The 12,714-nt window shown below is 39.9% G+C and overlaps 1 pseudogene; it reads right to left on the bottom strand.

Annotated features, from left to right (window-relative positions):
• Window positions 1-1,122: 1,122 nt before the first annotated feature.
• Window positions 1,123-2,341, bottom strand: LOC105471116 (KICSTOR complex protein ITFG2 pseudogene; annotated as a pseudogene).
• Window positions 2,342-12,714: the final 10,373 nt, after the last annotated feature.

Genomic DNA, 12,714 nt, shown 5'->3' with positions numbered 1-12,714 from the left:
CATCTAAAACCTTAACATTAATCCTTCTCAATTCTCCCTAAAAATTAAAGAACATAGAACACTTTCAAACTTATTTTATGAGATCAACATTACCCTGATACTAAAACCAGGCCAAAAAAAAAAAAAAGATATTAAAAAAAGAAAACCACAGGTTAGTATGTCTGGTTAACAAAGATGAAAAAAAATCCTCCACAAAATACTGGCAAACCAAATTCAACCACATATTAAAGGCATACCCCACGGCCAAGTAAGATTTATTTCTTGGGGCCGGGCGCTGTGGCTCACGCCTGTAATCCCAGCACTTTGGGAGGCTGAGGCGGGCGGATCACGAGGTCAAGAGACTGAGACCATTCTGGCCAACGTGGTGAAATCCCGCCTCTACTAAAAAGTACAAAAATTAGCTGGGTGTGGTGGTGCCTGTAGTCCCAGCTACTCGGGAGGCTGAGACAGGAGAATTGCTTGAACCTGAGAGGCAGAGGTTGTAGTGAGCCAAGATCGCGCCACTGCACTCCAGCCTGGGTGATAGAGCGAGACTCCATCTCAAAAAAAAAAAAAAAAAAAAAAAAGATTTATTTCTTGAATGCAACAATAGTTTTACCATATGCACATCAATAAATGTGATATGCCACATTACAAAATGAAGAGCAAAAACACGTGATCATTTCAACAAATGCAGAAAAAGCATTTGACAAATTTCTCTTTTTTTAATGGCCCAAGATATAATTCTGATTGTGGTCTGGATCATAAATTGGCATCACATTTTACATGTCTATTGTCTTATAGATAATAAGGTGTTTTATGGGGGAATGGGTGGTTGGAAAAACGGGAACCGGGCTTCTGAAGCTAATACCTGAAGAATATGGCAACATGAGAAAGCACTGACCCAGCTGCTTTGGTAAATGGAGGAAAGTCATCTCAGGGTTGCTAGGAACATAAGTAAGACCAGACTGTAGATTGTGCTGAAAGAGCTCTAAAAACAAAACAATTTGCTGTTCCTTTAACAATTACTAATATCAAGAACTTGGAATTGTGCCATGAAAGACAGAGCTTAAGATGGGGTGGAGCCCTTACCTCCACTGCTCCCCTAGGCCTAAGGCCTGGCTTCCTTATGGGTATTGGGGCCACACAAACAAGTCTCTGTTTCCTACACAGTGCAAGTGGGGAGCAGGACATGTCCCAGATGATTTGGAACAAGGCCACAGTCCTATGACCTTGCTGGTGTGAAGGGTGAGGTCCATAAGAAAATGGGCAGAGGGTCAACTTGTCTCTTCTTTCATCAAAAAGACCGTGAGGTGTATAGCTTGTGGTCACCCTAGGGCTGCGCCATCTTTCATGCCCAGTGTCAAATCCTGCACTTCTGTAATGCATATTCCCTATCCTGCCAATATAACAGATACCTTGACGGGGTAGGGTAGGGGTTCAGAAGAATCCTTCATCAGCTATGAGGCAAGTACAGCTAGGTGGGATCCTGGAGGCTTGAGGGAACACAACTGTGATGGTTGGTCAGATGGTAGAGAGTTTGGTGAAGCAGGGCATGAGCCACAGGGAGGTTGTCAGGATCCATGCCCAGCTCCTGCAGCAGGCTGTGGTACTCGAGCCTGATCTCCAGTTGTTCAGAAGATTGGTAGACTCTATCCACTCCAACTGCACCTCCCAGTACACATAAATCTTCTGGTTGAAAGTGACATATATGAGACAGGAGCTGTTGCATCCCCCTGCAGGCATACAGGCCTGCACAGAAGGCACAGATATTTTCATTCACTTGGAAGCGGATGACAGTGCGGTTGTGATCAATAACATATGTCTGTCCATCCCAGGTACATGTGACTACCTCCTCATGCCCGTTGCCGGTGACATCCAATTTCTCCAGGGCGAAAAGCTGGTGATCCACCTGCACTGACCACAGCAGCCTGTCTGCTTCCTCCATGAGCTTCAGCATCCCATCCAGTGTGCTCACGGCAAAGACGCCAGAGCCACCACTCTCAGTGCCATGGCCTTGAGAGTTGTTGCCAATTACGTGAGTGGAGACATTCTTGTTGTGGATACAGCCAGATGTCTGGTGCAGCACCACATCTCAGGCAGCTGGGGCCTCCCTACTGCCATCCATGATCCCTTCAGAGGCAGGAGAGGACCCTGTGTCCTTTTTCCACGTACACAGTAGAATTGCATAAGCACAGCCTGGCTAAGATACCATCAGTTCAGGAACACCCAGCGGCCCCAGAGTCACTGACAGGCTGTCCACCTGACCCTCCAGCATCCATTTCTTGAGGGACGCCAGCTGCCCGGTCAGATGTTCAGGACCCTCACCTAGCTCCTCCCAGCAGAAAACTCGCACCACACAGTCTGTGTAGCCCACCACCACTCACAACATCCATCTCCGTCTGTGGGCATGAAAGACACAAATTTCAACACTTTTTCATAATAAAAACTCTCAACAAAACAGAAGAAAATAACCTCAACATGATACAGGTCACATACGAAAAAAAACACAGTTAATATTTTTCACAATGGTGAAAAGTTGAAAGCTTTCCCTCTAGGATCAGGAATAAGACCAGGATGCCTACTCTTGCAACACAGTACTGAAAGTCCTAGCCAGAGCAACCAGGGATGACAAAGAAACAAAAAATCTAGAAATCAGAAAGGAAGCAATAAAATTAACTCTGTTTGCATATGGCATGATCTTATCTGTATAAAACCCTAAAGATTTCACATACACACTCAAAATATAAAAAGCATAAAATTAGAAACCAAAGTAAAAAATGTTGGATCATACAAAATCAACATATAAAAATCAGGCAATTAAGAAAACAAGCCCATTTACAATGATATAAAAATAAAATACTAAGAAATAAACTTAACTAAGGAGCTGAAATACATTAAAGATAATTAAATATGGATAAAATTAAAATACATACAAATAAACAAAAATATGTCCTGTGTTTATTGACTGCAAAATTCAACATTGTTAAAATATCCATATTACCCAACATGATTTACAGATTCAGTGCAATCCTTATCGAAATCCCAATGGCAGTTTTTTCAGAAACAGAAAAAGCAATTCAAAAATTAATATGAAACCACAAAAGACCCGAATTGCCAAAATGGTCTTGAGAAAAGAAGAAAGCTAGAGGCATAACATTTTCTGATTTCAAAACGTATTATAAAACTAAAGTAAATAAAACAGTATGATACTGGTATAAGACAAATATATAGACCGATGGAACAGAATAGAGAGCTGAGAAGCAAATCTGAGCATACACCACATATATCCACATATAAACAGTCAACTGATCTTTGACAAGGGTGCCAAGAATATATAATATGGAAATGATAATCTCTTTAATCAGCAGAATTTGGAAAAAGAATAAAATTGGACTCTTACTTTTATATCATACACAAAAATCAAGACAAAATGGGTTCAATGTAAGACCTGAAACTACAAAATTCCTAGGAGAAAACAGCGGGAAACCCTCATGACATTGATCTTAGTGATGATTTCTTGGCTATGTCACAAAAACCACAGCCAAAAAAAAAAAAAAAACAAAGAAAGCAAAAATACACAAGTGGGACTACACCAAACTAAAAGTTTTTAATCAGAGTAAAAGGCAAGCTACGGAATGGAAGAAAATACTTGTGAACCATACATCTGATAAGGAGTTAATATCCCAAATATGTAAGGAACTCCTTCAACTCAAATAGCAAAAAGGAAAAATAATGCGATACAACAGCAGAAACCCTGAGTACAAAATAACAAAATACTTGAACAAACATTTCCCTAAAGAAGACATACGAATGGCCCACAGGTATATGATGAGATGCTCAGCATCAATAATCATAAGGGAAATGCAAATCAAAACCATAATGAGGCATTATCTGACACCTCTTCAGACAGCTACTATAAAACATAAAAAAAGAAGCAGAGAACAACTGTTAGTGAGGGTCCAGGTTCCCCTTGCATGTTTTACAGGGAAATGTGTGGGCTACAAGTGTATACTTCCTGTTGGACCCATAGACCTCCACCCCTGTTGGTTTGGATATGGTTGGAAATGAGCTACAGCTGGGGTCTCTGAAGAAGGCAGGTCTAGAGGATTGTGTCACCTGGAAGACACTCCAAATTTCAGACAATGCTTAAGTAGAAGATAAGGGGAAACTAGCAGTGAAGCAATAAAATTCTAAGGATTGCAGTGCCTACAATTTAAGCACTATAAAGGGAAGCAGAAAAGAGGAGCACTTGTCATGGCATATTCTGGAATTAAGTAATATATAGACATCAGTTTAGAGTACCATAAAGAAGAAGTAGAAAGAAGATTCAATAAACAATGCAAAAGAGATTAAATTCTTGTAATAACTAGAAATATAATGGAATCTGTGCCCATTAATACAACCTCCACTTGCAGATTTAAGCAAAGAATCACAACTCTCATTAAAATGAAAAAGTCTGGGTCTATTTTATCTATTCAAAACTGCAAAAAGGTAAACAAAAACTGAAAATGAGATATGGGGAAAAATTAATGTAAAGCAAAATAAACTGCCTTCTGTAGGATCAAAGAAGGGTTTTAGAAAACGTATTACAGAAGTATCTAAAAGAAAATTTTTGGAACTTATTGACATTCTAGAAAGAGTAAAAGAAAACTTGGCCTTTATAAAATTGGAAAAAGAATATATAAAGAGAAAATATTGAAATGAAAAGTAACAAAATAAGATGAAGAGGAAGATGGGTGTGTTAAAGAAGATTTTCAGGAATTCTAAAGCCACAACGTAACAAGAAATCTACATTGGAGGCAGCTGCAAAATTAAAACTTAGGACATAATGGTATTGCCTAGGTTGTCTTTTGGAGTTTTTATAGTTTTGGGAAGTTTACATTTAAGTATTTAATCCATCCTGAGTTAATTTTTGTATACAGCATAAGGAAGGGGTCCAGTTTCAATTTTCTGCACATGGCTAGCCAGATATCTCAGCACCATTTATTGAATAGGGAGTCCTTTCCCCCTTGCTTATTTTTGTCAGGTTTGTTGAAGGTCCAGTAACTAAAGATGTGTGGCCTTATTTCTGGGTTCTCTATCTGTTCCATTGGTCCATGTGTCTGTTTTTGTACCAGTATCATGCTGTTTTATTTATTGTATTCCTGTAATATATTTTGAATTTGGGTATCGTGATGCCTCCAGCTTTGTTCTTTTTGCTTATAATTGCCTTGACTATTCGGGCTCTTTTTTAGTTCCATATGAATTTTAAAATAGTTTTTTTCTAGTTCTGTGGTAAACGTCATTGGTAGTTTAATAAGAATAGCATTGAATCTATGAATTACTTTGGGCAATATGACCATTTTAATATTGATTCTTCTTATCCATGAGCATGGAATGTTTTTCCATTTGTTTGTGTCATCTCTGATTTCTTTGATAGGCAATACCATTCTGGACATAAGAATGGAAAAGATTTCATGACAAAGACGCCAAAAGCAATTGCAACAAAAGCAAAAATTGACAAATGAGATCTAGTTAACTAAAGAACTTCTGCACAGCAAATAAAATGATCAACAGAGTGAAGAGATAACCTACAGAATGGAAGAAAATTTTTGCAAACCATGCATCTGACAAAAGTCTATTATCCAGCATCTATAAGAAACTTAAACAAATTTACAAGAAAAAACAACCCCGTTAAAAATGGGCAAAGGACATAAACAGACACTTTTCAAAAGAAGATATACATGCAGCCAACAAGCATATAAAAAAAATCTCAACATCACTGGTCATTAGAGAAGTCCAACTCAAAACCACAATTAGATACCATCTCACACAAGTCAGAATGGCTATCATTAAAAAGTAAAAAAGTAAAAGATGCTGGTGAGGTTTTGGCAAAAAAGAATGCTTATATATTGTTGGTGGGAGAGTAAATTAGTTCAACCACTGTGGAAGAGTGTGTAGATTCCTCAAGGACCTAAAAAAACATAAATACCATTCAATCTAGCAATCCTATTACTGCGTATATATCCAAAAAAATATAAATTGTTCTATCATAAATTTGCACACATATGTTTGTTGTAACACTATTCACAATAGCAAAGATATGGAATCAGCCTAAATGTCCACCAGTGGTAGACTGGAGAAAGAAAAAGTGGTACAACTGATCTTTGATAAACCTGACAAAAACCAGCAATGGGAAAAGGATTCCCTATTTAATAAGTGGTGCTGGGAGAACTGGCTATCCATATGCAGAAAATTGAAGCTGGACCTCTTCCTTACACCTTACACAAAAATCAACTCAAGATGGATAGCAGACTTAAATGTAAAATCCAAAACTGCAAAAACCCTGGAAGAAAATCTAGATAATACCATTCAGGAAATAGGCACAGCAAAGATTTCATAATGAAAACCGCAGAAGCAATTGCAACAAAAGCAAATATTGATATATGAGATATAATTAAACCAAAGAGCTTCCACACAGCAAAAGAAACTATCATGAGAGTGAACAACCTACAGGAGATGGGGGAAAGTTTTTGCAATCTAGTCATCTGACAAAGATCTAATATCCAGAGTCTACAAGGAACTTAAAAAAATTTACTAGAAAAAAACAAACAACCCCATTAAAAAGTGGACAAAGGACATGAACGGACAGTTCTCAAAAGAAGGTATGTATGTGGCCAACAAACATATGAAAAATGTTCAACATTACTGATCACTAGAGAAATGCAATTCAAAACCACAATGAGATACAATCTCATGACAGTCAGAATGGTGAATATGAAAAAGTCTAGAAATAACAGATGCTGGCAAGGTTGTGGAGAAAAAGAAATGCTTTTACACTGTTGGGAGTGTAAATTAGTTCAACCATTGTTGAATGTAGTTGTTCAACCATTACATGGTGTGGTGATTCCTCAAAGACCTAAAGGCAGAAATACCATTTTCTGCCTTTGGTATTTGATACCCAGTAATCCCATTAGTGGACATATACCTAAAGGAATAGAAATTAATGTATTATAAAGATACATGCACACATATGTTCATTGCAGCAGTATTCATAATGGCAAAGACATGGAATCAACCCAAATGTTCATCAATGACAGACTGGATAAAGAAAATGTGGTACACATACACCACGGAATACTATGCAGCCATAAAAAGGAACAAGATTATGTCCTTTGCAGGGACATGGATGGAGCTGGAAGCCATTATCCACAGCAAACTAATGCCAGAACAGAAAACCAAACACCACATGCTCTCACTTATAAGTTGGAGCTAAACAATGAGAACACATGAAGGGGAACAACACACACCAGGGGCCTTTTGGGAGCATGGAGTGGGGAGGAAGAGCATCAGAAAGAATAGCTAATGGATGCTGGGCTTAATACCTAGGTGATGGGTTGATCTATACAGCAAACCACCATGGCACATGTTTACCTATGTAACAAACCTGTACAGCCTTCACATGTGCCCTAGAACACAAACGCTAAAGGAAAAAAAAAAAAGAAAAGAAAACGTAGTACATCTATACCATGGAAAACTATGCAGCCATTAAAAAAAGAGAGATTATATTCCTTGCAGGAATGTTTGCAGGAATATAGCTGGAGCTGGAGGCCATTATCCTCAGCAAACTAATGCAGGAACAGAAAACCAAATACTGGGTGTTCTCACTTATAAGTGGGAGCTAAATGATGAGAGCACGTGGACACAAAGAGGGGGAACAACAAACACTGGAGCCCATTTGAGGGTGGAAGCTGGGAGGAGGGAGAGGATCAGGAATAATAACTAATGGGTACTAGCCTCAATACTTGGGTGATGAAATAATCTTTACAACAAACCCCCATGACACAAGTTCACCTGTGTAACAAATCTGCACATGTACCCCTAAACTTAAAAGTTGAAAACAAAATAAAACAAAACTTAGGGGCCAGGCGCAGTGGCTCATGCCTGTAATCCCAGCTCTCAGGGAGGCAGAGGCGGGAGGATAGCTTGAGCCCAGGAGTTCGAGACCTGCCTGGGTAAATAGTGAGACCCCGTTCTCCACAAAAAGGAAAAAAAAAAAAAAAAAGACCAAAAAAAAAAAAACTTAGGACAACTGAGTCACTGAACATGAGAAGCTTGCTAAGAAGACAGAAGAAAAATGAGACATGGCCAAAAAGGAACAGCTCCAGACTCCAGCTCCCAGCGCGAGCGACACAGAAGATAGGTGATTTCTGCATTATCAACTGAGGTACTGGGTTCATCTCACTGGGGAGTGCCGGACAATCGGTGCTGGTCAGCTGCTGCAGCCCGACCAGCAAGAGCTAAAGCAGGGCAAGGCATCACCTCACCTGGGAAGCACAAGGGGGAAGGGAATCCCTTTTCCTAGCCAGGGGAACTGAGGCACACAACACCTGGAAAATCGGGTAACTCCCACCCCAATGCTGCGCTTTAAGCAAACGGGTACACCAGGAGATTATATCCCACACCTGGCCGGGAGGGTCCCACGCCCACGGAGGCTTCCTCATTGCTAGCACAGCAGTCTGCAATCTAACTGCAAGGCAGCAGCGAGGCTGGGGGAGGGGCGCCCACCATTGCTGAGGCTTAAGTAGGTAAACAAAGCCCTGGGAAGATCCAACTGGGTGGAGCTCACAGCAGCTCAAGGAGTCCTGCCTGTCTCTGTAGACTCCACCTCTGGGGACAGGGCACAGCTAAACAACAACAACAACAACAACAACAAAAAGCAGCAGAAACCTCTGTAGACGCAAGCGACTCTGTCTGACAGCTTTGAAGAGAGCAGTGGATCTCCCAACCGGGAGGTTGAGATCTGAAAACGGACAGACTGCCTGCTCAAGTGGGTCCCTGACCCCTGAGTAGCCTAACTGGGAGACATCCTCCACTAGGGGCAGACCGACACCTCACACCTCACACGGTGGAGTACACCCCTGAGAGGAAGCTTCCAAAGCAAGAATCAGACAGGTACACTCGCTGTTCAGCAGTATTCTATCTTCTGCAGCCTCTGCTGCTGACACCCAGGCAAACAGGGTCTGGAGTGGACCTCAAGCAATCTCCAACAGACCTACAGCTGAGGGTCCTGACTGTGACAAGGAAAACTAACAAACAGGAAGGACACCCACACCAAAACCCATCAGTACGTCACCATCATCAAAGACCAGAGGCAGATAAAACCACAAAGATGGGGAAAAAGCAGGGCAGAAAAGCTGGAAATTCAAAAAATAAGAGTGCATCTCCCCCTCCAAAGGAACGTAGCTCATCGCCAGCAACAGATCAAAGCTGGACGGAGAATGACTTTGACGAGATGAGAGAAGAAGGCATCAGTCCATCAAATTTCTCAGAGCTAAAGGAGGAATTATGTACCCAGCACAAAGAAACTAAAATCTTGAAAAAAGAGTGGAAGAATTGATAACCAGAATAATTAATGCAGAGAAGGCCATAAATGAACGGGCAGAGATGAAAACCATGACACGAGAAATACGTGACAAATGCACAAGCTTCAGTAACCGACTCCATCAACTGGAAGAAAAACTATCAGTGATTGAGGAACAAATGAATGAAATGAAGCGAGAAGAGAAATCTAAAGAAAAAAGAAGAAAAAGAAATGAACAAAGCCTGAAAGAAGTATGGGATTATGTGAAAAGACCAAATCTATGTCTGATTGGGGTGCATGAAAGTGAGGGGGAAAATGGAACCAAGTTGGAAAACACTCCTCAGGATATCATCCAGGAGAACTTCCCCAACCTAGTAGGGCAGGCCAACATTCAAATTCAGGAAATACAGAGAATGCCACAAAGATACTCCTTGAGAAGAGCAACTCCAAGACACATAACTGCCAGATTCACCAAAGTTGAAATGAAGGAAAAAATCTTAAGGGCAGCCAGAGAGAAAGGTTGGGTTACCCACAAAGGGAAGCCCATCAGACTAACAGCAGATCTCTCGGCAGAAACTCTACAAGCCAGAAGAGAGTGGGGGCCAATATTCAACATTCTTAAAGAAAAGAATTTTAAACCCAGAATTTCATATCCAGCCAAACTAAGTTTCATAAGTGAAGGAGAAATAAAATCCTTTACAGATAAGCAAATACTTACAGATTTTGTCACCACCAGGCCTGCCTTACAAGAGACCCTGAAGGAAGCACTAAACATGGAAAGAACAACCGGTACCAGCCACTGCAAAAACATGCCAAAATGTAAAGACCATCAAGGCTAGGAAGAAACTGCATCAACTAATGAGCAAAATAACCAGTTAATATCATAATGGCAGGATCAAGTTCACACATAACAATATTAACCTTAAATGTAAATGGACTAAATGCTCCAATTAAAAGACACAGACTGGCAAACTGGATAAAGAGTCAAGACCCATCGGTCTGTTGTATTCAGGAGACCCATTTCACATGCAGAGACACACATAGGCACAAAATAAAGGGATGGAGGAAGATCTACCAAGCAAATGGAGAACAAAAAAAAGCAGGGGTTGCAATACTAGTCTCTGATAAAACAGACTTTAAACCATCAAAGATCAAAAGAGACAAAGAAGGCCATTACATAATGGTAAAGGGATCAATTCAACAGGAAGAGCTAACTATCCTAAATATATATGCACCCAATACAGGAGCACCCAGATTCATAAAGCAAGTCCTTAGAGACTTACAAAGAGACTTAGACTCCCATACAATAATAATGGGAGATTTCAACACCCCACTGTCAACATTAGACAGATCAACGAGACAGAAAGTTAACAAGGATATCCAGGAATTGAACTCATCTCTGCAGCAAGCAGACCTAATAGACATCTACAGAACTCTCCACCCCAAATCAACAGAATATACATTCTTCTCAGCACCACATAGCACTTATTCCAAAATTGACCACATAATTGGAAGTAAAGCATTCCTCAGCAAATGTACAAGAACAGAAATTATAACACACTGTCTCTTAGACCACAGTGCATTCAAACTAGAACTCAGGACTAAGAAACTCAATCAAAACTGCTCAACTACATGGAAACTGAATAACCTGCTCCTGAATGACTACTGGGTACACAATGAAATGAAGGCAGAAATAAAGATATTCTTTGAAACCAATGAGAACAAAGCTACAACATACCAGAATCTCTGGGACACATTGAAAGCAGTGTGTAGAGGGAAATTTATAGCACTAAATGCCCACAAGAGAAAGTTGGAAATATCTAAAATTGACACTCTAACATCACAATTAAAAGAACTAGAGAAGCAATAGCAAACACATTCAAAAGCTACCAGAGGCAAGAAATAACTAAGATCAGAGCAGAACTGAAGGAGATAGAGACACAAAAAACCCTCCAAAAAATCAATGAATCCAGGAGTTGGTTTTTTGAAAAGATCAACAAAATTGATAGACTGCTAGCAAGACTAATAAAGAAGAAAAGAGAGAAGAATCAAATAGACACAATAAAAAATGATAAAGGGGATATCACCACTGACCCCACAGAAATACAAACTACCATCAGAGAATACTATAAACACCTCTACGCAAATAAACTAGAAAATCTAGAAGAAATGGATAATTTCCTGGACACTTACACTCTCCCAAGACTAAACCAAGAAGAAGCTGAATCCCTGAATAGACCAATAGCAGGCTCTGAAATTGAGGCAATAATTAATAGCCTACCAACGAAAAAAAGTCCAGGACCAGATGGATTCACAGCTGAATTCTACCAGAGGTACAAGGAGGAGATGGTACCATTCCTTCTGAAACTATTCCAATCAATAGAAAAAGAGGGAATCCTCCCTAACTCATTTTATGAGGCCAACATCATCCTGATACCAAAGCCTGGCAGAGACACAACAAAAAAAGAGAATTTTAGACCAATATCCCTGATGAACATCGATGCAAAAATCCTCAATAAAATACTGGCAAACCAGATTCAGCAGCACATCAAAAAGCTTATCCAGCATGATCAAGTTGGCTTCATCCCTGGGATGCAAGGCTGGTTCAACATACGCAAATCAATAAACATAATCCAGCATATAAACAGAACCAAAGACAAAAACCAGATGATTATTTCAATAGATGCAGAAAAGGCCTTTGACAAAATTCAACAGCCCTTCATGCTAAAAACTCTCAATAAATTCGGTATTGATGGAACGTATCTCAAAATAATAAGAGCTATTTATGACAAACCCATAGCCAATATCATACTGAATGGGCAAAAACTGGAAAAATTCCCTTTGAAAACTGGCACAAGACAGGGATGTCCTCTCTCACCACTCCTATTCAACATAGTGTTGGAAGTTCTGGCTAGGGCAATCAGGCAAGAGAAAGAAATCAAGGGTATTCAGTTAGGAAAAGAAGAAGTCAAATTGTCCCTGTTTGCAGATGACATGATTGTATATTTAGAAAACCCCATTGTCTCAGCCCAAAATCTCCTCAAGCTGATAAGAAACTTCAGCAAAGTCTCAGGATACAAAATTAATGTGCAAAAATCACAAGCATTCTTATACACCTGTAACAGACAAACAGAGAGCCAAATCATGAATGAACTTCCATTCACAATTGCTTCAAAGAGAATAAAATACCTAGGAATCCAACTTACAAGGGATGTAAAGGACCTCTTCAAGGAGAACTACAAACCACTGCTCAGTGAAATGAAAGAGGACATAAACAAATGGAAGAACATACCATGCTCATGGATAGGAAGAATCAATATCGTGAAAATGGCCATACCGCCCAAGGTTATTTATAGATTCATTGCCATCCCCATCAAGCTACCAATGAG

This window comes from Macaca nemestrina, chromosome 6 (genome assembly GCF_043159975.1).
Source record: "Macaca nemestrina isolate mMacNem1 chromosome 6, mMacNem.hap1, whole genome shotgun sequence".
NCBI classification, from domain to species: Eukaryota; Metazoa; Chordata; class Mammalia; order Primates; family Cercopithecidae; genus Macaca; species Macaca nemestrina.
Note: the sequence above shows the minus strand (reverse complement) of the source record. Positions and strands in the feature narration are given on the sequence as shown.